This window comes from Anser anser (assembly GCF_964211835.1).
Source record: "Anser anser genome assembly, chromosome: 3".
NCBI classification, from domain to species: Eukaryota; Metazoa; Chordata; class Aves; order Anseriformes; family Anatidae; genus Anser; species Anser anser.
This window is the reverse complement of record NC_139722.1, coordinates 69186296-69209004: the sequence shown is the minus strand read 5'-3', so window position 1 is coordinate 69209004 and position 22709 is coordinate 69186296. Positions and strand designations below refer to the sequence as shown.

The 22709-nt window shown below is 37.4% G+C and overlaps 1 protein-coding gene and 1 long non-coding RNA gene across 9 annotated transcripts in view; one reads left to right on the top strand and one right to left on the bottom strand.

Annotated features, from left to right (window-relative positions):
• ESR1 (estrogen receptor 1) overlaps positions 1–22709 on the top strand; it is a 189718-nt gene that overhangs the window by 48819 nt on the left and 118190 nt on the right. The window lies entirely within an intron of this gene.
• The window catches only part of LOC310897165, a 45532-nt gene that overhangs the window by 19410 nt on the left and 3413 nt on the right, over positions 1–22709 (bottom strand). The window contains exon 2 of the long non-coding RNA XR_014582110.1: positions 4321–4374. This is a non-coding gene — a long non-coding RNA (uncharacterized lncRNA). The remainder of the gene's footprint in view (positions 1–4320; positions 4375–22709) is intronic.

Genomic DNA, 22709 nt, shown 5'->3' with positions numbered 1-22709 from the left:
GAGATCAAAGACATTTTGATTTCATCTTTGAAACAGAAGTTAGGCTAAGTAAACACAGTTTGATTCAAATGACCTCCAAGAACAAAAGAATGGCTACCCTGCATCAGATCGAATGTTTATGTAGCCCAATGTCCTGCCTCCGGCAGTGGTAGAGGTGTATGCATAGTTAAGTATATAAGAATAAACTCAGGTTAAACTCCCATGAATGTTCCTCCAATATTCAGAAGTCTGCAACTCAGGCTTCCTGAGTTAGTATCTTTCTCTTCCAATGTGTTACTGGCAGTGTGAATAGGGGTTGCCTTGGAAGACAAATAGGATAAGGAACAGCTTAATGCCAAGTTTAAGTGATTGGTAGTTAAAAACATGGCAGAACTGTCTAGTTTTGAAATGAAGAAAAAGATATCAGATACACTCTGCTGCCCAAAACATGGTTGCAAGAGAAGCAAGTTATGTTACCAGGTTCATAGGACCATAGAATCATAGAAAGTTTGGGTTGGAAGGGATCTTTAAAGACCATCTACTCCAACCCCATCTTTTGCTAGATGGGGTTGCCCGAAGCCACATCCAATCTGATCTTGAACACCTCCAGGGATGAGGCATCTATTACTTCTTGAAGCAACCTGTTCCACTGCCTCACCACCCTCTGAGTAAAGAATTTCTGACCTTATCAAAATATACCCTCTTTCAGTTCAAAACCATTGCCCTTTGTACTGTCACTACAGGCCCTTGTAAAGAGTCTCTCTCCATCTTAAGCCTCTTTTAAGTACTGGAAGGCCACTATGAGGTCTCCCCAGAGCCTTCTCGTCTCCAAGCTGAACATCCCCAGCTCTATTAGACTTTCTTCATAGGAGAGGTGTTCCAGTTCTCTGATCACTTTTGTTTGACTTCTCTCTATGCAATCTTCATAATACTATTCTTAAAATGATCTGAAATGTTAGAGCTTTACAAATAAAAATCACTGTTTTGTTGCAGAAAAGGTGTTGTATGCAGATGCCTGTGAATGTGTCTTTCAGAGGGACAAAGTGGAGTACATTTTACTTATTGCCTGCATTAATGAACCACAGTTATGAACTGTGAGGATGAAGCTGGAGTCTTAGTTCAAAGGCGGGGAGTTCCAGGGTCTCCCATGACAATTTCTACCTGAGAGACATTATTTGCCAGAGGCAAGTTGGTTTAGTACATCTGTGTCAATTATTTCCCTCTAACCCATAAAGATGGCATTGATGCTAACACCTGTTTTTACTACTGTGCTCCAGAATTCAGACATTTATTTCCATGAGAAAGGCAACTCCAAAATGGTGTTAGCTGAAAAAAACACTCTTCCAAGTTATATTATACATGATAATTCAACATTGTCATGGAGCACAAGTATTTGCCAAGACCCACTGAGAGTGTTGAGTGAGGAAAAAAAGCACAGGCTTTGGTTAATTTTAAAACAACATTCATCTAATGCAGAAAACATAAATCTTTCTGATTTCAATGCTTTATTCAACAGCTTTGAATCTGTACACATTCTTACTCCCCATTTCTTTTTTCATCTCAGACTTTTGGCATATATCCAAATATGTTGGCTGACTAACCTCCTGCATGAAGTCTATGCTTTTATACTTGTTAATATTTGTTTTCTCTTTTGGAAGCACTGGAAATTTTGTATATTTTGTAATGTAATCACTAATAATTTTTTTACTTCAAATTTGCTGTTGCTTCAGACCAGTGTTCTTAGGGGTTGACATTTATTTATTCTATATGTAGGATGTTCCTTTCACAAACCTGATTTCTAGTTAATAAGTGGTTATCTGTCACTTAGTCCCTACCTGCCCTGTCCAAATAGAAGTTAATGTCCATTGTACAAATATTTCACTTCTGAATATAAAATGGTAAGAGAAATAACAATTAGAATTTCATAGTTAATCCTGAAGTTATTCTCAATTTTTATAACATTTTCTCTATTTAAACTGGTTTTAAAATACGTCTTTATGACATTCAGATTCATTCAGATTTCCTGCAATACACTGTGATAAGAATATCTTAAAACAAAATTCTCCAGGCTAGCTTTTCCAGTGATGAAATCAAAGGTAAGCACAGCACAGGTAAATTACATCACCTATTCCTAATTTGGACAGATGCCCATTTTCCTATATGAAATAGCTCAACTTACTGCTTTTTTATTTATAACCCCACTGCTCCAGGCTGTACCACTTTCTGCTTCATTGCTTTCCTGCAGTGGATCATCCAGCGCATTCTGCTATGATGTATTCTCCTTGAATTTGTTTACACTGGGAAATCCTACTGTAATAGCTGTTATATTCTGCAGTACTCGAGGTGCGGCCTCACCATTGCCGGGTACAGGGGGACAATCACTTCCCTAGCCCTGCTGGCCACACTACTTCTGACACAAGCCAGGATGCTGTTGGCCTTCTTGGCCACCTGAGCACACTGCTGGCTCATATTCAGCTGACTATCAACCAGTACCCCCAGGTCCCTTTCTGCCAGGCTGCTTTCCAGCCACTCTTCCCCCAGCCTGTAGTGTTGCATAGCATTGTTTTGCCCCAAGTGCAGGACCCAGCATTTTGACTTGCTGAAACTCATACAGTTGGCCTCAGCCCATTGGTCCAGCCTATCCAGATCCTTCTGCAGAGCCTTCCTACCCTCAGGCAGATCGGCACTTGTGCCTAACTTGGTGTCTTCTGCAAAATTACTGAGGGTGGACTCAATCCCCTTGTCCAGATCATTGATAAAGACATTGAAGAAAACATACCTCTTCTCCCCCTCCCTCACCATTTGTATTTCAAATGGTAGTGGTTGTGATGTATTTTTAAGTGAGTATTAGCTTTTATCTGCTATGATACATATTCCTTCCTTTTGTATTTTTTTTCCTAGAGAATGTTCCTTTTTTTTTGAGTTCAGTCTGGCTACATTTACAAACAATACCACTTGCTCCACAGTTACTTCATAGTTTTCATTTTCAAGGTCTTAAAAAATACCAATTCATTTGAAGCCAAACTACTACTGTATTCACAGATATCAGAATGATTCAGCTTAAAGCAATATGCTGTTTCCTATGTGTTTTTCTATGTCAACACTGACTTTATCACTAATGGTAACCATAATGTTCTTTGCCATAAATGTTGATTGTGGGGCCATTGTGGCAGTGATACTGTATTTTGCCTGCTGAAAGCATCAATTCTGGGACAGTTTTTGCATGTTTCATTTTATTCTCTCCTAGCCACTGGGGTATCATCATGACAATAATACTTTAGTATTGTCTTCAATGTGAAAATGTGCAAACACTTTGGAGAGTTAATGAGTTAGGACAGTAAATGAGGACTATAATTACCTATCAACAGTGACTCATATTCAAGTAGAAACAAACAAATTTGTAGAGAATTCAACCTGATTGCAAATGTGGTTTTTATCCCTTTTTTCAGTAGGCTTCTGTTAGTATGCAAGAAACTTTTCATTCATCTAGATGGTTTGGAATAGCAGTTTTTTTTTTTTTTTTTCCCATGTAAGTTTGTACCTGACTGCACAATTGAACCATCTGTTCCAAAGCAAATATCCCCTTAGATGATCCCATACTGACTTTGTGGACCACACCAAGGAACTTACTCAATGTGAGTCCTCTCTTGAGTGGATGATTACATCTGTACCACGTAGAGTTGGAATTTATGTCACTCATATGGCACTGAAGCACAATTCTTAATAAGATTAATGTTATCCTGGATAATAAGAGAGCTGTACCTGAGTGAAAAGGACATGCGTTTTGTGCCTGGTTGCAGGTAGCTGGTGAGGGAATCAGGGCTTTGAAGATGAATCATACAATGAGCCAAGGGAATGTTGCATTTGAACTTTTGTATAATCTTATCTTGTGCTTCAGGAAACAATAACTTTGGAAACAATATTGAGGGAACCAAGAAACTATGATCTGCCTGTGTAGTATTGTGACAAAAAGAGCTACTGTAATCTTCGGATGTTTTAACAGGGAAACAGCATGAAGAATAAAGAGTGCTCTAAGTATACCAGCAGAGAAAATAGTTTCCTTTGTCTATGTTTTTAAAAGGATATTGAAAAGTTGAAAAAGGAGACAAAAATTAGTTGACACCTGGAAAAAATGTCTAAGAGAGTAAAGGTCTTCTGTTTTATCGAAGTTTATATGTATATATATATATATAGTAATATATAATAGCTTTTAATTATTTTCACAGATTTAAGCACATGCTTAAAGCTTTTGCTGAACTGTGTTCACAGTTAATACAGAGTAACAATGCATCTTTTTTTTTTTTTAACCCTTTCTCGTATTAAGCAGATACCCATCTTTACCGGCCATTATTTACTCCTGTGGATAGGGATGTCTCATTCTACCAACAGGATAGTCTGGAAGAGAGAACAGATTGAGTTTAACAGTATAGTCAGATTTTAATTAACACTTTTGAATAACCACAATGCTACTAAATTGTAGTGAATTAGAAATGGATTTGGTGTTCCAAGAGGTATATTTTGATGATAAAGTGGTATGGTTCTGCCTATGTTAAGTTTTCTAAACATTTTTTTGGTCCTGAAGTACCATACCACTGATGATGGTATCATTAGACACACTAGAGAAGGTGAGTATCCAAAATTTTTAATGTTGAATCATTTATTCCAACTAGGAGGATAGAAAATAGTGTCTGAACTGGTTACAGAGCAATTGAACTGCACTGTGTCTCCTAATGTGGCTGGAGGCTGTGTTGATGAACTGATGTTAATGATTTACAGATTTGTAGAATTTCTTCTCTCTCTCTCTCTCTCTCTCTTTTGTATAGAAAGAAGCCATTTGTGATTAAAAATGAAAAAAAACACAACAAACAAACAAAAAAACAAAACAACAACAAAAAAACGAAAACACATTGTGTGTGGAATATAGGAAAAAGATACTTTGTAATGATTACCAAACAATGCAGAGCTATTTTGAACTCAGTACTTTTTTCCCCACTTGTTCATTCAAAGTAATGAATATTGTATATGGTAGTTTGCCTGGGGCTCTTTCAAATGTACCAGGAGGATTCTTGTATGGAAAATGACTGCTGTTGCTAAGTAGCCACAAGAAGAAAATTGCACAATTGGAAAATATCTCTTAAGGGAAAACATTATTTATTTATTTATTTATTAAACCAGTTACAGTGGCTCTCAGACTATTTTGACTAATCCTACCACTTCTCAGTGCAGTTGTATCTTGTTCAGCTGCAGATCCTCCAGTGAAATGCTGACAGACATCTGGATTACAGTACAGTGGTATCTTCTCCTACACTTTCATTTCTTTTTAACAGAAACCATTCCCATACATATATACCACCTGTGGACAGCAAGGATAATATTGCACAGCTGGCTGTCAGGGATACTATTTGCATAGTTTCTGGTTGTTAAAAGTTGCCTTATTTCAATTCCAGATTTCTTAGTTTTGTCAGAAGTTCACATCCTACAGAATTACGTTATAAATAGATGTGTTTTTTGAGTCATACACTTTATTGATGGATGATATTCAATGAGCAAAAGCTTCATAGTTAGATCAAGAAGCTAGAAAACAGTATCTCATTTCCAGGTTTCGTCCTGCTCCATTACTAAATTGGAATGTTTTGGGCAAACACTGCAACTTCCCAGTGTTGTATAAAGAAAGAAGTTGCTGACATTTAGTATTTATGAACAGTTTTGAGAACACTGGTTAGTTCCAGTATATAAAATGTGATATGAGATTGGGTGGGGTATTACATAATTACAGGATGTATATAAGGTTGGGACATAGGGAAGCGAAAAATGTGGATGTGTCAGGCACAAAAGACCCATGGATGAGGATTTTTTTATGAATTACTGTAGTGTGCTTTAGTGAGGATAAGTAACAAACTAGCAATGCTAAGAATTACAGGACTGGAGTACTGCTTTATGATATATCAACCAAGGTCTGCAATTACATGTACAAATATAAAACTAAGCAAAGCTCTGAATGATGTGGCAGATTCATTTTAGAATTCCTTTGATTTAGTCACTTACCAAAATATTAAAGTTATCCTGGTAGTTCAGGCATAAGAACTATTAGCTAAAATTTGGCAGGAAGCTAGTCATTTGTGATGAGAAATGTTCTAGTGAAAAATAGTTTCTGTTTTTCAGTTGAAACACTGTAATTTATGTTAATGTAATGCCTTAACACCTCTCCCAAGAACATACGAGAACAGTTTGTAATTGCCTTTCTATGTTTTGAATGGAAGAGTTGCATGTGTTAGTAACATTGTCATCCAAGACTCTAATGAGAATGTAGAAGCTTTCTTCCTTTGACCTCACACTTAAATATGTGTTCGAGGAAGGATGTGTCCAGAGAAGGATATCAGAAACACAAATCTTGTTTTGTATCTAACAATTTTGATCTAATGATCTGATGAATATTTTAATGAATATTTTTTTCAGACTCTGTCTCTTTCACAGGCAGAAACTTTGTCTTAATGCTGGCAAGGGGCGACTACATACTCTGTCTACAGTAGGTTTCTGAGTCTGCTTTTCTGTCTTGGTGCTATGGGTCCTCTATAGCATGTATAATTTGCATGATGCTATTAGAATTCAAACAGACACCAAGTGAAATTATCTTCCTGTCTTCTGGAGGCTGCACTTTACAGTATTGATCTAAAACTTATTTTCTGAGTTTTATATGAAAACAGACTTTGAATAAAGTGCAAATTGTTCTAGGAGGAGGACTAAAATGTAAGTTTTCCTTTTCCCAAGTGAAAATTCTAACCACAAGGCTTCAGTCCTGCTTCTACTCATACTTTCATCACTTAACAAAAGTTGGCTGTTTATTTTATTTTAAGACTTCTTTTTAAGCTGTGCTACATGTGTTAGGCATACTCAGAGCACTCCTTCCAAATTGTCACTTGTGGATTTTAGTGCTGTTCTGCCTCTTTTTCATATCCCAGCCTGTTTTAGGCATGAAACTGGGTACCCAGCTGCTAAGGGAAGACAGCTTCAGTGCTATGCCAAAACAGTAGAGCAATTATATCCAGGACTTTCAGATAAAGCAGGGATATTTTTAATGACTTTAGGTTTCTCCAAGGGTCTTAAGAGTTGATTTGATGGGTCTTTTTGGATTCTACTTTTGGATGTAGAGAAGGGAATGGATGAGTGTTAAGAAGTTTTTCTGTAAAGAGAATTACCGCTAGATCATGCAGAGAAACATCAAGAAACAAGGTTCAGAACAAGCAAAAGAAGGTAATTTTCCACAAAGGAGGGATTTGTGAAATTTCCTGACAAAGGCTTGTATGGATACAAACAGTTTAGACAAGTTGAAGGGAGAGTAAAAATGACTTGGAAGAGAATTCCATTGAGGGTTATTGAATAGATAATTGTATTAGACTCAACAAGTCCTGTGAGCAGAAAATAGAAACTATGAGAATATAGAAGAGAAATGCTACATATACTTGTCCTGTTCTTTCTCTTCACAGAACATCCATTTGTAACCACAATTACTGAATGTGGGACACAGGGCTATAGGGATACTGTGTCTGAAGCAGTATGGTATTCACAAGGAGATATTTCATATCTCCTCCAGTCCACTTCCAGTCACCTGAGACTGTTTCCTTTTCCAAAGGAAGTATGAATCAATGTGAATAATTTAATACAAAACATTGACAGTAGCCTGGAAAAACAAAATGAATGCTTCAATTCTGACTTTGATTTATGAAATGAAAAGGCCACAGGATAGAGCTCTATACCAAATTTGAATTTGAACTTTATCAAAATTTGCTATTTTTGAAAGTAAAATATGTTGATAATACAAGAAGAAAAAAATCCATTTGGAAGGATAATAATGGATATATCTGAAACCAAAGCATTTTTAAAAACTCTTATGTCTAATTTTTTTTTTCTTTTTTAAAGTTTACTTAATGTTTTTAAAAGCTGTCTTTTTTGTCTTTAATTGATATGGATAGGAGTTAAATACACATAATATATTTGAAATGTATTTGTTGTTCCATATATTTAGGAAGTGGTAATAAAGCATCTATGAGATGAGATGAAAATTACTTAATCCCACAAGGAAACATAATTTATGCTAGCTATGTCAGTTTTTTAACACAGTAGGCCACATTTCAACTGAAAGTACAAACATGAGAGATAAAGGTAATAGTGTTTTTTGGCAAAAGATTTGGGAATGCCTTTTAATTGTGTTTGTAGAGGGGTTCTCAAAATGAGTTGCTTTCTATGATAAATAATACTTTTGCCTCTGTATATGTGTAAGCTATACTGGCAAATTATTCTGACTCACTTTTTTTTTTTTATCATAAGGGCATGAGTAGAAAGCTTATAGTTTTTGTTTGCAAATGTACACCTCTCAGATATATACGTAGACATATATATATCCAAGTATGTATACTTAAGTACCAATAGTAACATAATGGCCCCTGAGATGTAAGTGCCTGTTGCCCACCCATAGCTGCTCCAGAGGTTATAGGTCTCCTCTAACTACTGGGTTATATATGCCAACTTCACATAGTGTCTTGGATAGCCTAGAGTGTCTCAAATGACATGAAATGGATATATTTAGGCTTAGTGAATTGCACTTAAAGGACTGTTGTTAAATGTAAATATAGCAGATTGTTTGCTATTTGGATTATATGGTATTTTTTTCATGGGTCTGAAGGAACTTCTGTAGTCCCAAAAGCAAGGAGTACTAAACTTGACCTGGTATTTACTCAGGGAAGGAGACAAGGTTTTGTAAGACTGTCTGGAAGCCAGTAAAATAATGGTAATGAAGATTTGCATAACTACTACTCTTAAGCAATGTGGATGAAGATAACCATCCAGACATGCTCTACTTACTTTTTTTCTTCAGACTTCCTGTCTGTACAACACACTGATGGAACAAGGCCAAAAAAAAATCCAATAATTGCATAGATCCAGGTGTCTATCTTTCATAATATAAGTGGGTGCACACTTCTGAAGAAAATAAAAATGAGCGTAAAGATTTAGATGTTGAAATTTAAGACTATTGAACAACATCTTAGCCTGTTCAAAATACTCTAGCGTATAAAAATTGTTTTATATTTTGTGACTGCATCTAAAAATGCTGTCTTGTTACACTGGATTCCCTTAAAATAGGTGTTATTCAATAGATTAATTTTTCTGTTGTCATACTTTGTAATTACCTAGTGATGGATTGTGAAAGAAGAGAGTATGGAGTATGTAGATCGAATTAAAAATGACATTTGTGTGGAATTCCGAGATTCTGGAAAGCAATTGGGATGATGCAGTGACAGGCATTACTGGCCACTAAGTTGTCAATAAGCGTGTCCCACTCATTTGAAGAGAGCTTAACTTTGGTAGTTTTTTCAGAACTTCAGCTGCTATGAGATGACCAGATTCTGATAAAAATTAAAGTTGTTCCAGCTATTTCTGCTTTGAAAGCAGTAACCCCTTCTTCTGGAATTTGGTTTCTACGGTGCTGTGTGCGCTCTTTGAGATGAGATTATAGTATCTGAATTTTCACACTGGGATTGTTCCACACTTTTCTCTCCTGATTGCTTCTTTCTGAGTCATGTTTTTAAGCAACACAAGAAACTTTACTTGAGAAAATACTTCACACTTCAAGTTGGTGGTGCTGTAGTTTCAATCTGAAAGGATGTGTTAATGCACCTGCTTTGGCTTAGGGGAGAGGAAGATGGAGACATGAAGCTATTAAACGATGGATCTCTATATAATATGAGGTAAATGACTCAAGTGCTTTGATCTCATGCCCTCACATCTGTCCTGTTTAGGCCAGATGTATTGACTTGCAAACCCTATTGCAAGACTGGCATGTTTATGGGATTTTATAAGCTAAAAAATGTGGGATACTAGAGATGTGGCTGTTTTCAAGATTTTCTCTAGCATGCTAACTGAGCTCCAGGCCCTGCTTTATTTATTATAATGTCTGTAGCTAAGTATATATATAAAAAGCAAGCCTTTTTGCCAAATATGATCTGAAAGTTGCTATATCTGTTAAAGGAAAAGTACATCAGGTTCAAATGGAAACATTTTCTCCCCACTCTGTAAAATAAACATGCTTATCTAGAAAGTGTTTAAGATGGTAAGGTTACCCTGTTTATCTTCATGAGCTTTCACTCATGAGAGCAAAAGAAGTCAAATGTGCCTTTGGCTAGAGATGTCACAGGGTATCCCTAGCTGCTAGTGGCACTGTATGGGAAATTAAAACAAATGAATGTTCATTCCTTTAAGGAAGAAAAACTGTGCACTTGAAAAAAATAAAAATAATTCAACTTTGTTGGAGTTCAGATATTGTTGCTACAATATCTTTTATGTTTTGTTTGTTTGTTTTTCTTAGGCTCAAGGGAATGTAAGCAATCAGTGAAAGACTTCTATCACAGAATCAACTGCTAGTTGTGTTAGTGGTGCTATGTTTTAGCATTTGCTCCTGTATTTCCTCAGAATCAGCATTTCAAAACGTAGGTAGTGTAAAGTCATACTACCTAGCAGAGGATTGTTTTTCTTTTAATAATAAGGGCCATAGCATTTAAACATATCTAGCACTGATGGAAATTTATTCATGAATAATCATATTGATTTTACAGGGATTATTTATTCATTGATTTAAGTGAGGATGCAGCCATGCAAATTTGTCAGTTACTTTTTAAGTTTAGATAATGTTCACTTAATTTTATCAAGGGTAGTTTAATACAGTTTGGATACTTCAAATAAAATAAGTAGCCATCTGCATTCAGAATACAGTTCTGTTCTGTCACAGAGCAGAAGTAGATTTGTAACTGTGCTTTTATTTTTGATGTAAATTATATTTTATGTTACTTGATCATGAACAATGAACAGCAAGTTAAGAATATTAAGTGGGGAAGAGGGGTTCAAACTAGTTGGGAACATAAGCTGTGTGCAAAGTCACAAATCCAGAATTTGCACTGGTAACATTATAACTTGTATGTTAGAAATATTTGGAGCAATGATACCACACAGTGATTTTGGAGATACCTTTACAAGAGCAACAATAAATTGTTCAACTTATATTTCAGACTGATAACTAACCATTTTTGTTTACTAGCCAAAACACAATCTGTCTGATATTTCAGTCTTCTGGGCAAACATAGCATCCACATTTCACTTGCAATTGCTATCACAGAATCACAGAATCATCTACATTGGAAGAGACCTCCAAGATCATCTAGTCCAACCTCTGACCTAACACTAACAAGTCCTCCACTAAACCATATCACTAAGCTCTGAATCTAAGCGTCTTTTAGAGACCTTCAGGGATGGTGGCTCAACCACTTCCCTGGGCAGCCCATTCCAATGCCTAACAACCCTTTGTTGTTCCAATGCCTAACAACCCTTCAGTAAAGAAGTTCTTCCTAATATCCAACCTAAACCTCCCCTGGCGCAGCTTTAGCCCATTCCCCCTCATCCTGTCACCGGGCACATGGGAGAATAGGCCAACCCTCACCTGGCTACAGACTTCTTTAAGGTACCTCTAGAGTGTGATAAGGTCGCCCCTGAGCCTCCTCTTCTCCAGGCTGAACAATCCCAGCTCCCTCAGCCGCTCCTTGTAAGACTTGTTCTCCAGACCCCTCACCCTCATTTAACTATAATATTGTTAAATTAAATTAAACTACATAATAGGAGTGAATTTAACTCCAGTCTCATTTCTAAAGTCGATTCAACTGATTTATGGCATCAGCTCAAGAAGACACACCTGTTCAAGTAAATTCTAGATACTTGCCCTAAAACCCTTACCTCACTAAATATATTCCAGAACTGTACCAAATTCAGTGGATCACTCTCTCAAGCACTATAATAAAATAGTGGTTCACTGAAACATAGGTGAAAGAATACAAACTAGTTTTCATCCATACAAAATTGTGAGCATTGCAGGATACAATTTTGCATGAAAAGAGGAACTTTTTCATCCACTGCCAAATGTTTTGTTGAAGTATACTATGTATTAGGGCTCAGACTACCTTAGAATTGCACTCTAACAGTTTTTTATATCTGAGGACAGAAATATGGGGGTTTTCACTGGGATATGTTTAAGTGGGGAATAAATAACACAAGCTGTCTTTTAGGTGGAATGCTATGTAGTACTTATTTTACTATTTGGAATACTAAAAGGTATTGCAGCGACTGGTGGTGAAGGTGTAGAGGTAGTCTGCAGTAAGTAGTCATGGGTGCAATGCATGTGTTTTCTGGGTGTGCAGATTTTGCAGACTGCAGTTGACACTAGATCTCTGGAGCTCTTTTGATTAATTAGCAGTGACCATATGATGGTGGAAAGCAAGAACAAGTTTGATTCTGCTTCAATAGCAGATGCAGGCTTTCCATGATAGTACTAGTATGATAAGGAGTATTTTTGTAATTTGATCTATTCATATTCAATCTTTATCTGAAAAGTGAAAACATAGGCATACAGTGATATGCTGTGATATTAATGCAGACTTGATCTGTCACCCCTAATAATTTGCTTACAACAACCTTTTAAAGCCTATGTGAAAACACCTTTATTTATAAAGATATATAATGTACCTACCTTAATATTATGGAGGAACAATTTTTGAGCTTTCCATTACTAAGCCTGTATTTTTGGCTTACTGAAATTAACAGTATATTTTATTTCCTGTTTCTTAATTGAACAGTATATATTATAGAATATTTTTCTCCCAGTAAAAATAAATTAAATCACATACTATTCTTTGCCAACATTCGCTAAGTTCAAATATTTAGAAGTTCCTCTAAAAATGACATTTTACTGCTTGGGTTGTTGCACAGAAATGTGGAAAAATTTAACTATGCATTTTCATAAAAAGTTTTGAAAAGCAAAATATTTCTTCTTGGTCTTAACAAACATTTTCTTTTGCAAGCACTGAATGTTTACACAAAACAAAATAATTTGTTAAGGAGAGCATAGGTTAACAGAGGTAACAGAAAAATAAATTAACCATATAACACATATACATAATCCATGGTGTATTTGATTCAGTTTCACTATGACCAATGTGAATGCGTGGTGGACAAATATCTCATTGGCAGTTTGCCTCCTTTCTGCTTTGCCTTGGTTTCTCTGGGTGTGCTTTTATGGTACACATAAATAGCAGATTCTGATATATATATATATATATACATATGCAGATAGCTGCTTCTGAAAAAGGTGATCACCTTCTCCCCACTCTGTCAATGTACTTCTGCAGCTTCCCCTGTGCTGGCTCAAGAGCTGCACCAGCACGATACTCACATTTCAGAACACAAATAAAAGCATTTTGCAGATGTCAGTCTCCAAGCTGGAAGCATGGAAGGGGACAGGAATGCAACGGTAGGAGGAGGGTTACCACCACTTTTGTCAGCGGTTCACCACTTGAACTGTATTGCAAAACTATTCTTTTTAAAGGCCTGACCAGCATGCCAGATTGCCCTTCCAGGCTGGCTTTCAGGAATTTGAATTCCCTGAACTCTGAAATGGGGATGTGTTTCCTCTGTGAAATGCTTCCTGGGTGCTTTGGGTCAAAAGCGCCCTCTGACTCACTGTGCATGACCCTAAAGTCATGCAGAAGCCACTGAGAATGAGGCATGCCCAGCTTGTAACAGTCTGTATTGCTCTTGAACTTTGGCACCTAACAAACAGGTTGCAAATCAGTACTTGTAACAAACTTAAAAGCCAGGGGCTCTAGCTATAATCACAAATCAAATTCACCCCAAATTATTACCAGATTGCTGGACCAGTTGCCCTGGAGTAGCTTGCATCCAAGCTACTACTTTCCACAAAATGGTGGATGGATGCAAACTAAATAATGACAGTGGTCCCTTTACTTTTTTAATGCCTCAACCATGCCTGGAGATTGTTTGGAGTAGTGCTATTTGGCACATGCCAAACTTACTCCAGGGAATATTCCAACAGTTAACAACTGCTTTCCAGTGCCTGAGAGCATCTGCAGGTATGTTCTATTTTCAATAGAGTCAAAGCAGCCTGTAGTTTCATCCACCTCTAGCTTACAAAATGAGTATTTCCATGAGGAAAATGCCTTCAGCATCTTCACTGACACCTTGTCTTTGCCAGCCATCCCCAATGAGATTGGCTGACACTGGTGTCCATGTGCTAACCTCCTTGCAGTGGCTGCAGCCTTTGTGGTGCCACCTGCAGTGTCACAATGTTGGGTCTGAGCTGTAATGTGTCACCAGTCCATGCAGCTCCGATGATGTCAGGACTGTTTGTACTCTGGGATGGAAAATCAACAGCAGAGGCTGCCAACACTACCAAGTATTTTCTTTTTCTGTGACGAGGCCTTTCTAAGCATACCTATCCTACTCAAAGTGTGGTAGGAAGGAGGTTGTGTGAATGATGTATTGTTGAGGTTTTGATTATTTGATTACATCATTTAGGAAATATTAGAAATAACCCTATCACATAGTTACATAATAAGAGCTGCAATTTCTTGATGTTTTCCTAGACAAAACAAAACAAACTGAAAAAACCAACCAAACAAAAACTTTAACATTTAAATTAATTTACCATAGCTGCAAGATGTCTGTGACAGTAGCGTTGGCAGCTTTTGAAGGTTTCTCAGCTGTAAGATCACTATCATGGAAAATACCAGCCAGATAAAACTAACCCTGGATTTTCTATTTTTTTCAAATCAAATATCAATATTTTTGTTAGATTTCTCCAATGCCGATGATTCCTGTTCATTATAACCCTTTCTCTAAGTCATTGCTAATAGATAATAGTTGCTTCTATGTTTTGTAGACTGTTGTACTAAACGACTATGTGGGACTGTGTATTTCACATACTATTAGGAATGGGAAAACTATTGCTCTGATGGGTTTCTGAACTTATAGGGTGAGCCTGGATTGCAAAAAGAACCATTGCATTAAATTATTGACTGCTCTGTTTCAGGAAGACCTCCATCTTGTTGCACAAAACAATGAAAGTGGTAGTAGAACAAATAAAGATAGGGGTATGCTGAAATAATAAATAACTTTGACCTTTTTTCTCCCCCCCAATGTTGGCATTCAGTTGTGTCCTTTGATCTTCCCTGCCTTAAACAAGCTAATATCTGCCAAGAGAGTGCAACTGTTACTGAATCACTAAGGTCCTATTTGTTCCGCTTGACAGATGACAATGCATTTTTGCCTTTTTAAAGAAGCATAGAAGTGACTTTGAAAGCTTTCACTAACCAGAAGCCTAGTTCTTTTTCATAGTCTGTTTTTCTTTTCTTTTTTTTTGGGGGGGAGGGGGATGGGGTGGGGTATGGGTGGGGGTTTGTTTCTCATCTCCTTGAGACAGCATACTGCAGATAATTGTGATGCCATTTTCTGTTTGATGCTGGTTAGAGCACACTGAAGTTGAATGATTTTGTTGTTGCTCATTATCCCTACTGTTTTGGCAGGGAATGAAGTTTTCAACAGTTGTAACATATTGATGCTTCAGTGACATAATGGCTAGTTTCACAGACTGGTTGAGGTTGGCTGGGATCTCTGGAGGTCATCTGGTCCAACTCCCCTGCTTAAGCAAATTGCACAGGACCACGTCCAGTTTGAGTGCCCTTTGTAATTGCCTTCCTTGTAATACCCTGGTCCTTTGAACAAATTGTTATTGGTAATTCATTAGTTCTGTATAAGTTTCTTGTATTTGCAGTTGAATTGTTTGATATCTTGGTCAGAAGAGTTTATATTTTGAGTTTATAAAGCAGATCTCAGTTTTATTGAATAAATGTAACCATTTAATAGAAGCAGGAGATACAGGTCTATTTGAATTCTCTGAAGAAATGGCAAAGCTTTTTTAGGGTGCTATTTTCAGTCACTGGCATAAAGCTGGATATTTAAATCTACACTATTAAGTAAACATTCTTTAAGTGTATGTATAACTGGCACAACAAGAACCTTCTGATGGTGATCTTAGGTGCTCCCAGGTACAAAAAATAATCACTGTAGAACTGAATATTTTGAATCACTTTTTGGTTCAGATTGCATTGACTGTGCTTGTAGACTTGTTAAGTCAGTTTTAAAACTGGACTTCTTCTCTGGACTAAGGAGTATACCTTATATCACAGAAACAGAATTTTGGAAAGTTTGCAAGTTATTCCCAAAGAATGAGATATAGCCTCTATGGCTGTTAGTTTTGGACTTCTCTGATGGTTGGAGATGATATATGAGGATCAGAGACTTAGGCCCTGATCCAGCAAAGCACTTAAACTCATTTTTATCTTACCTCATCATGATCAGTTCCACTGAAGACAGTGACTGATTCATAATATCATGGAAGATATAGTGCAACCCTATTTTGGATTATATATTTAATACAATCTCTAACACTTCTTTTTTTTTTTTTCTTTTTTAATTTAAAAATCTGAAAGTATCAGAAATATAAAAATTAATTTCAAGATCTTTCTGGGCCTGCATATCTGTAGTATAATTGTTATGGAAGAAGCTGTTAATTACCTCCAAAAATACATCTTTTGAAATATATAGTACATTTCTGCTACTTAAAAGGAAACATATAATCCGAGGGAACCTCTTACTGAAACTTCTCTTCTAGATGGGTTGATTTTTTGTTAGAATAAAGAAATATTTTGTTATTATTTAAAAAACAACTATCAATCAAAGGAGGACAGAAGATACAGCTCCCATTTACAAAGAATTGATGAATTGTTAACTCATGGCATATTTTTCTACAACATCTATCATCCTTCTCCTATCTAGAATATCAAATTTGCTATTTCACTTGGAGTCTACACAAGACGACTGTAGTCAGTACCTTTCCTGCTGGACACAACCATTTTTAATGAACAGCAGAATTGATGAATTGTTAACTCATGGCATATTTTTCTACAACATCTATCATCCTTCTCCTATCTAGAATATCAAATTTGCTATTTCACTTGGAGTCTACACAAGACGACTGTAGTCAGTACCTTTCCTGCTGGACACAACCATTTTTAATGAACAGCTGCTGACAGACTGCTTTTCTAGACAATGTACTAGATGGATGACCAGTAGCAACAATGAGTCAATCAGATGTGTCTGTAGTTGTTGCTGAACTGGTGGTGACAGTAACAAGCCAGTTCTTGACATCATGGAGAAAATACAGGAAAGTGTGTAGCAGCACTAATTAGTTCAACAACTAATAAACCTGTGGATATTTCCATTTGGATTTGAAGTTTATGAGGACAGGCAGGGAATAAAACTGAGATATCTTCCTTGCATGGCAGTGGCAACAGTCCAGTGCCTCTGTGATAATCTGCAATTGGGTAGAGAGAAGACAAGGTACACTGGAGGATTTGATGTTCAGGTTACAGATTATTCATATGTATATGTAGCCATGCTTGTAATAGCAGAGAAGAAAGATTAGCAATATTTAGTGGCATATCCAAAGCAAAACCAATTCTCTGAAGACAAACAGAAAATGAGTGACTTCTGCTACCATTTACTGAAGCCAAATATTCCTGTAGACAAGAATGGGTTGCTGAAGCTGAATTATTTTGCCAAGAGTTACCTTGGCCTCAGTCACAGGAAATATAATCTCATGGGGTAGTAGGGCTAGCCTCACCACAAGGAACTTTCTGTTGAAGGACCAGCTGCCAGCAAAGAAATGTGAATGTGTGAGGTGTTAAAACAAAACATGATATCTTTGAATACTGTTACTAGAAAGAAATAGATTGAAGGAACTGGGCCATGCCATTAGTTTGATTCTATACCATCTTCTGGCTTGGGGTTAAGCTCTATCTTCTAAACACTTGGACACTCCGGTCACTTTGGTACATGTCCACACCATCATGTGTATGTACAGGAAAACATTGCCAGAGAAAACTAGACATGCAGAATGATGCTTCAGATTGACCCTTTTGATGAAGGCAGTCATCTCCATCAAAAGAGGCAGCAGGCTTTATTTTGTGCAAGCCACAAGAGCCCGCCAACCATGTAGCACCTCAGATTTGGTGGGTGTGCAAACATATATATGCTATTGACTTCTGAGAACAGGCTGATCCATTATTGTGACAGTGGGCTACAAAGGCATTTTGGGTCTGAATGGGAGCATTTTACAGGGATGCTGAGAAGGTAAGGAGAGGACAATAGATCCCTTATATTTCTTAACTCTCATTATTATAGAGTCTCAGCCAGGGAACTGAGACTCTTAAGACATTGATCAGGCCAGCAAATAGATGAATTGAAGGGAAGGGTGTCTTTGCCCCTTGAACCTTCTTAGTTCCTATCTAATTTAGGGAGAATCACAAGCCAATTGAAAAAGACAGGTAACTTATCTTGATGAAAGTGCAGCAGAGATGAAACCATGACATGGGATATTGAAATTAGGCTTCTGTGGAGAACAGGAAAGAAACAGATAATCAATTAACCTATTAATGTCTTCTGTTTGAATATTTTGTTGCAGATCTGTGTATTAGATTCACAGAATCGTACAGCAATTTAAATTGGAAGGGATGATAAAATGTCATCTCATCCAAATAGCTGCTAAAAGGAAGTCTATTCATATCAGTTTGCTCAGGGACTTGTTCAGCTGAGTCTCAAACTCAAAGGACAGGGAGTCCACAGCCTCTATGAGCAACGTTTTCCAGTATTTGACCACTTTCATGGTAAAAAAAAATCCTAATATCTATTTGGAATTTCTAAACCACCTGGTCTCATGTTGCCTCTTGGCCTGTCACTGTGTACCTCCAAGAAGAATCTGTCTCTTTTTTGTATTCTCTGGTCAGGCAGTTGTAAATAACAATAAGATTTACCCTGAACCTTTCTTTCTGCAGAATGAGCAGGTCCTGCTACCTGAAGCAGGTTCTCTTATGCCTGGCACCCACATGCTTGGGGTCTCTGGAATTTCTTCTTGTACTGGGAGGCCCAAAAGGGAATAAAGGTAACAGGAATTCTCACACTAAGAGGCCTAATCTGAGACCTGTTATTTAAATCTGAATATTATAAAATGGGCAAGCACTTGTTTTCCCCTTCCCCTTCCCCATTAGCAAACATCTTTTGAAAGAATAGAGTTATAGAGTTGTATTTGTTATAGGTATCTGTTGCTGTGTCACTTGAAACTAGAGCAAGAGATAAGAAAAAAATAGCCTTCAGACAGAAATTACAGCATAGTATTTGAAATGATGTAACTGAGACAGTTTACCTAAGGAGAACATCATCATGCATATTTTGCATGCCAATGGGTACACTTGCAAAGGCGTATTGGCATATGTGTTTAAGCCTGAAATCTGAGAGGCCATTGTTCCTTAGTAGAATGTCATGCATTTAGCAGGAAAATGAGTATTGAGAAATAACACTGTGAGTGAGGCTAATTAATTATGAAATATGACTGATTAGTAAATGGAGCTGACATCCACTAAAAAAACCTGCTGAAACAATGGAAGACTCTGGGGGAAGGCATGGGGGCAAGAGGGCAGGGGAAGATGTGTGTTTATCTGTACTCTACAGACTGTTCAGTGTTTTTTTTTTTTTTTTTTGGCTAATTCTTATATCTAGAATATCTAGATGTTTCTTCCACATAGATTCCTGCATTACTCATGTTCAAATTGGTATGTATAGTTCACCAGAGGTACAACCTGTTATCTGTTAAGTGATCTGAAGATCATTATTTGGATGCTATGTATTATACCAAAGGTACTTTATCAGTTTAAAGAATTACATTTCTTTAGGGACATTACATGGGTATACTGTAGTGTGTGCCATTTACCCTGAAATCACCTCAGGGTACTTTAAGGTTAAACTAAATTAAGAATTTACAAACATGGAAGACAGGTATCACAGTTACAAATTTATAATGCTATCTGTAAGGCTTCTTCAAGTTGTCTTCTAGTTAAGACACTCACTTAACTCGTATCTGAAGTGTCAATTCTTGTATGAAGCTCAAGCTGCCATGTTGGGGAAACTGGCATGTTTTTATAACCAGACTTTTTTGAATTTTCCTAAGAGTTCATTCAGATAAAAATCTTTCCTACAGACAATATTCTCACATCTCTCCTCCAAGGTATCTTACTCAGATTTAAGGAGCTTGTTTCAGCAACTTTTTTCCTCAAATTGTCCTCTGGCAACTAGAAATAAGTTAGCTACAGTTGTCTTCCGCACCTACCTGGCCAATGCTGAAATTTTGTGCTCAGTTTCACACCTTGAATCTCATAAACAAAACTTGTTAGTCACACTTAATATCACCACATAAATGGGGTTAACCATTTCTGACTAACTCTGGGAGTCCAGGCATGGTAATACTTCACCATTTTGAAGATGCCTCACCCTTAATACAAAGCTGTCTTCCTCCTGAAGACTTTCAAAGTTCAACCAGAGGGATGCAGTCAATGGCTCTATGTCCAAGTGGAGGTTGATGACAAGTGATGTCCCTCAGGGGTCTGTCTTGGGACCAGTGCTGTTTAATATCTTTATCAATGACATAGGCAGTAGGATTGAGTGCATCCTCAACAAGTTTGCAGATGACACCAAGCTGAGTGGTGCTGTGAGAAGGAAGGGATGCCATCCAAGAAGTGGGCTTATGTGAACCTAATGAGTTTCAAAAAATTCAAGTGTAACATGATGCACCTGGGTCAAGGAATTCCAGACATGAGTACAGACTGGGTGAAGAACTCATTGAGAGCAGCCCTGCAGAGAAAGACTTGAGAGTTCAAGTGGATGAAAAGCTTGACATAAGCCAGTAGTGTGCACTTGCAGCCCAAAAGACCAACTGCATCCTGGGCTACATCAAAAGAGGAGTGGCCAGCAGGTCAAGGGAAGGGGATTGCCTCCCTCTGCTCTGCCCTTTGAAGCCTCATTTGGAGTGCTGCATCCAGGTCTGGGGCCCCCAGCACAAGAAGGATGTGGGTCTACTCTGGGTCCAGAGGAGGGCCATGAAGATGATTGGAGGCCTGGAGCACCTCTCCTATGAACAAAGGCTGAGAGAGCTGGGGATGTTCAGCCAGAAGAGAAAGCTCTGAAGACAACCTCACTGCAGCCTTTCAGTACTTAAAAGGGGCTTTTAAAAAAGAGAATGACTTTTTACATGGAGAGATAGCGATAGGACAAGGGGGAACATTTTTAAACTAAAAGAGGGGAGACTTAGATTAGATATTAGGAGAAAATTCTTTGTTCAGAGGGTGGTGAGGCAGTAGAACAGGTTTCCCAAAGAAGCTGTGGATGCCCACTCCCCGGAAGCGTTCAAGGCCAGGTTGGATGGGGCTTTGAGCAACCTGGTCTAGTGGGAGGTGTCCCTGCTTATGGCAGGGGGCTGGAACTAGATGATCTTTAAGGTCCCTTCCAACTCAAGCCATTTCATAATTCTATGAAAATTTTCTTGGTAGACTCCTTTCAAAATACTAACTCATGGTGATCAGTTACTCAGATTGATTTGTCTTTGAAATAAGCACAATAAATTAATGTGAACATGGGATACTAAGCTCCAGCTTTGCTTTTCAGATCTCATTCAGTTTTTAAAATGAAGCGAGATCTATGAGGAAAGGTATGTTATGATGCCACATTTGTGATTAAGCAAGGTATATTCTTTAATATTAAATCATGATATTGTAGTGCTACATGTTTGCCAATGAACATCTCGTTCACAAGTGGTTAACGTTTTGCTTAGGAAAGCAGAGAGATGTCTTTTTTCTTCCTTTTTCTTGCCTCCCCTCTTCACCCTCTGCTTTCTTTTTTTCCAGCCTGCATGAAAACATCTGCTAACCCTTTGAAACGTTAGTATTTGCTAATATCTTTTGAGTTTGTCCAGAGTACTCAGGTATTTTGGCCCATTTTATGTATGTAGTAAGTCATTTATCCTGTATGGCTTGGGCATAATTGTTGTGTTATCCTCTCCCATCTTTTGTAGGCACAAAAAACACTGAAGAAATTCACAAGCTAGTTATATTACAGCATATTTTCTACTCCTTTAGGAAAGGGTTCATTTCTACAGACTGTTTTCTAATGCTGAATTGAAAAGGAAGATGGTATCCCATTTTGGTGTCAGGAAATACAGTCTGCAAATCCGGGAACTGAAATTTAGAGTTATAACTGACACAATAATCTGCACTCAAGCCTGGACTCTTACTCTGCCCCAGAACAGTAATGAAAGGGAAAAACTTTTTGTACTCTCATCTGGATGGTAGTGTGTCAGTCACTGTTTTGGGAAGTTTCATGCCCAGTCCAGTCAGGACTAGGAGCTGAGAGAGAAAAGAGCATGTTCAGTCAGGAGAGTTTTTTAGAAATATTAACTTTTAAAAATCTTGCAGAATTTCAAAGGTTTAAAAATTGGCCAAAAGTGGGTGGAGTTTCAGAGGAACAGCAAAAGGCATTTTTGTGACAGTTTCAGGTCCTTTCCAGATTCAAAGTTCCTGCTCATAAAACCTATAGCAAAAAAAAGGGCATCTCATTTGAAGAAAAAAGATTTTCTAGAAAGCTTTAAGATGGGAAAAGCAAAACATTTCTGTCCAATTGGCTCACATACTTCCAAGACATTCTTTCTGAGCTCATCCCTGACGTGTAAGATTTCCACCTGAATGGCAGAAATCTGATCACATCATAAATAGCTGTAAGCACTCTTAAAATGAAAAAGCATTAGAATACTTTACCAAAAACCTACTCTGACATCCCAGCCTAGTTTTTCTTTTGCTTGCACAGATAATTTTCAGATAAAATATATAAAAGATCTTCTCTGTCAGTGTATAGATAAAACTGAAGGTATATCTAAACGATGTAAATTAATAAACATG